Raw genomic sequence first — 4392 nt, 5'->3', positions numbered from 1 at the left:
TCCGCGCTCTGTAGCGCGACTAAACTGGTAGGTGCTCAGGCACCGACTTATATAGACTCGCCCCCCCTACACGGGGCTACAGGAGCAGAACGGCAAGGGCGAAGACGGAGACGTGGGCGGTGCTAAAGTGGCGTCCTTTCCGAAGAGAGGCGGACCGAATGGGGCGCGGCTATGTAAAAATAGAGAAAGAATAGAGAGGCGGAGCTGTAGAGGGGAAACGGCTATACCAATTGTATAATGGGGGGGAGACAAATTGGAGGTGATTGGTAATATCGCAACATAGTTCGACTTTGACAGCGCGTGGGGTGCGTTATTTTTTATTTGTGGTAATAGAGGATGTGATTGTTTACTCGGAAGAAAGTACAATTGAGGTTAACGGGGATTGTTCCCAAGTAAACCAGTTTAGGATATTGCAGTAGGGAGTAATGAAAGGAAAAGTTTGAGGCTGCCACCAAAACTCGGCCAAAGTCAATTTGGACTTGCTGCTAACTGTACTCGAAGGGTTCTGTGTAACTCAAAAGCTTGCTGTCAAAGGGGTGTTGTGTGTTTGTGTGAACAACTGCCTAGAGAACTTTGTGATTCTCAGGAGGCTTTTTTTTTTGTTTCCGTAAATAAATTCAAAACATTCAGGCATCTGCAAAATAAATACAAATTAACCAGTTTCACAGTTTTGAAATATTGCAGCATAATTCTAATCGGAAAATTTACGTTACAGATTCAAAAAGCGTTATATGCACAGCCCGATCCTTTGCATCGGAACTAAGTATCGCTGATTTCAAAGGGACTTGATCTCAAATCAGGACGCAGAGGATTGCAATTCGCAAGTCCTTAAGAGACATTTCTTACCTAGCTACTCTTCTTCCCCCCTCCCCTGTTTGCTAATGGTTCAGTCTGCAAAGAAGGTGGAACCTCGTCACAGTTCCGGCTGCTTTCGTGAAGAATTGAACTCGCCTTATTGACTATTCATAAGCCGAGGAGGAGAGGAAGTAAAGAGGTCTCCAAAAAGCAGGGGGTGTGGCTATGTTCCGGAATTTGCCGGAAATGGCCGAAGGGGACCGAGGGTGGAGAACGGGGTTCTCCTCACAGCCAACTTTTGTCGAGAGCGAAGTCAAGGCGGGTAGAACGCTCCGGGAAGCGGCCTTCAAAGCTTCGGGCTCGCGTATTTCACTTGGCCGGGAGATGGCGTGAGGTTACCCTGCCGCTCTCTTTAGGAAAGCCCGCGGCTTCGGGGCCTACCTTCGGAACTGAGTCTGGCCTTCGTGGGGAGGCACCCAAAGCAGTCGGGGTACGGAAGGCTAGAATTTAAGGGAATTACGGGGAGGGGATTATAGGCGTGGATTTTTTTCGGCCAAGTTGTGGGATGGTATCGGCGGGGGTCTTGTCTGGGGAGGGGAATCCGTGGAATTTAGGGTGGGAAGTTACAGGGCGGTCTGAGGGGGGACATTGGGGAGTCTGGTATTTGGGTTTCAGGTGACTTGTGTCATTGAACGAGTTGGATTTGGGGTATAGGAGGGAAGACCGAGCAATTGGTGTGGGGCGTGGGTTATGGGGGTAATCGGGGGGGCTCTCAGGAGAGGGAGGAACGCGGCTTGTCTATGCGTGCTTGGCACCTAAAGTTCGGGCAGGAAAGGAACATTTTTGGGCTTTGTCGATATTTGGCTGGCTGGCTGGCTGGCTGGCTGGGGGTTGCAGCGTGAGGAAGAGCAGATCTTGAGGGGGAGGCCCTGAAGAAATAGTGGGGGCGGTGGGGGCAAGGGTATTCTTCTGTGCGTCCAGGAAGATTAAAAGTTTGGGGGTTGGGAGAAGACAGGGGAGTGGGAAGATGTAAAAAGGGCCATGGTTTTTATAGTGGGGGGCCGAGTAGGACAGGTAGAGAGAGAAAGGTGGCAGTATAGGACGTGAGGGGTTGGGTGGGGAAAATACTTCGAAGGTGGTAGGGGAGCTCTTACGCTTGGGTATTAAAGAGTTCAGGAGGGAAAGCAAGGCAGATTTCTCCACTGGAAGCCAATTCGCTTTTGGACGCCAGGCCCCGGGACCAGGAGGAGGGTGGAGCAAACTGGTTCAGGAATGTCTGTGTGTGGGTTGGGGGGTAAGGAAGGCATTAAGATACGAAGTTGGAGAAGTTCCGTTGAAAGTTAAGGGAGGGTGTTGGTTTTAGGAAACTGGCTGACTTAAGGGGAAATTTGGGAGACAAAAGACGTATGTCTAGGTATATTGGCTAAACATTGGGATGGGAAATAAGTGGGTCGTGTTGACTCAGGTGAGAGCAAATTCTCAGCAGTAGCATCAAATGTATTTCAATGGTTTACATACCACCCTTCAGCAGAGCTGCCAGGGTGAGTTACAAAAACAAGACAAAATACAGAAACATAATGTGATGTTGTAAACCCGCATGCACATTTGAAAAACCTGGCAGATTTAAAAATGTATTTTTGCCGGATGCCGAAATGATACTGGAGTTGACAATAAGTTGACTTCTCCGATGAAGGAATTCAGAGAACAGGGCATCACAGCTGAAAAGGTGCTCTCTCCTGGGAACTACCTGCCTTACCTCAGATGGCTGGGGGCACATGGAGGAGAATCTCTGAAGATGACCTCAGTGCACAGACAGGTTGGTACTTGAGGAGGAGTTTCCTTCCGGCACTTGATTCCCAAGCTAAGTCTGGGAAAATACTAAAATTAACTGTCAGTTGTAGACTTTTTATCTTTCTGGGTGACCTTCTGGAGCATCTGGGTTTGGGGGAAGAGTAACTGGTGGTTTACAAAGGGGGCCAAAGAAATGGAATGCTACTTGTGTACAGGGGATTAAATATTTGGAGATCTGTGAGGGAGAAGTAGTGGCAATCTTGAGTAATACAGTTCCAGGAAGTCAAATAGAAAGTGGCAGGGGTAGAGAGGTTGGAGGGAAGGAAGGCAAAGGTAAGAAAGGAGACTTGTGGTGATGGAATTGGGCTACTGTGAGATGGATGCAAGGGTCAGAAGCTGGGATTACAAATGGGAGGGAGAAGACAGTTCAGAATGTGCAATGTGGGTGACAGTAACCTCATCCACTTTAAGGTGCTACACGTCTTTGTTTTTGCTATAAACAACTAACCTGAATGTCCTTCTGGAAGTATTTACCATCCCATCCATGGAGTTCGTTAACGTGAAATACTTGCCCTTACCAGTTTCCATACTTGTTGTCATCAGTGCAGATTAGGATCCTCACTTGAGACGTAAACCTGCCTTGGAAAGATGGGTAAAGAACTCTCCCTTACTTCCATATAGCCTCCTTTAGTCCAGGGGTAGCCAACATGGTGCCCTACAGATACTGGCTTCCAGCTTCCATCATGGAGGGCACCACATTGGCTTACCCTGCAAATTGCTTCTAATTAATGCAGCAGGGTGGTTAAAGGGTGCTAATTGTAAGTGGTCCTGAGTGTATTATCCAGGATAAGACAAAAATGGATAGTGGTTGAAATAAGAAATCTGTATTGAGGAGCAGCAGCGTGGCTTGGATGTGGTGGTGGTAGGGAAAATAAGACTTAGGGTAGGAAGGGGGAACTGGGATCCCAGTTGGATGGAGAGTTCATAGAAGGCTGAAAACTGGAATGCAGGAGCTGCTTTGGTTGGAATTTGGTTACTGAGTCTTCTTGACTTTTAGCTGAGAAACTGAGTATGGCTATGTCTGAGATTAAAGTCTTGGAGGGACGCTAAGAAACCCGCTGCCAGGCGCTTGGGCATGCTGATGTCCACTAGATGGTGCAATTTTGCTACTTAATCTCTATACTGCGTTTACAGCCATCCCATCCGGACTGGGATTTGAGCCAGCAAAGCTGATGCTGGAAATGGCTGCAAGGCCTTGGGCCCGCCTCTGCAAAACGGGCTGGGCTTCCTCCTTGCTCAGCTTGAGCGGCACAGACATCCCTTTCTCCTCCAGGCTGCCTTTGCTCTCGTTTGGGGCTGTTGGTGTCTTCCTAACTGGCACCATGTCTGGGTGCCGGTTGTTGTTTGGGGTGAGGAGCTCTCAGTAACGGGGAGGCTATAAACAAGTGAGTGGATGTGCAAGGGGTGTAGATAGCTGAGTGGGGTGAGAATTCTCAGGTTGGAGAGGGCTGGCTGGAAAGAACAAAAGTATATGCCTCTTGGAATGGGGGGTGAGGAGGTTAAACATTTACATAATGTTAAAAAGTCATTTTGTGGATAATTTGTGTATATGATGTAGCTGGTGGTAGGGATTGCACAAAGGAGAAGGTGCTGTAAAAATGAAAGCTGTGAGGCTCTGGAAATTGAATTCTAGGTCCCTGGACTAGCAAGGTCCTTTCACGCACACACACACACACACACACACACACACACACACACACACACACACACACCCTGCCAACATTGGCATTAAAAGTCCATTTTGTG

The 4392-nt window shown here is 48.3% G+C and overlaps 1 protein-coding gene across 2 annotated transcripts in view; it reads left to right on the top strand.

Annotated features, from left to right (window-relative positions):
- The first annotated feature begins 1001 nt into the window (after nucleotides 1-1001).
- The window catches only part of ZBTB4 (zinc finger and BTB domain containing 4), a 45424-nt gene continuing 42033 nt past the window's right edge, over nucleotides 1002-4392 (top strand). For both annotated transcript variants that reach the window (XM_061590743.1, XM_061590742.1), the window contains exon 1: nucleotides 1002-1285. The gene's annotated coding sequence lies outside the window, so the exon portion shown is untranslated. The remainder of the gene's footprint in view (nucleotides 1286-4392) is intronic.

This window comes from Rhineura floridana, chromosome 11 (assembly GCF_030035675.1).
Source record: "Rhineura floridana isolate rRhiFlo1 chromosome 11, rRhiFlo1.hap2, whole genome shotgun sequence".
Taxonomy (NCBI): domain Eukaryota; kingdom Metazoa; phylum Chordata; class Lepidosauria; order Squamata; family Rhineuridae; genus Rhineura; species Rhineura floridana.
This window is presented reverse-complemented; position numbering and strand designations above follow the sequence as displayed.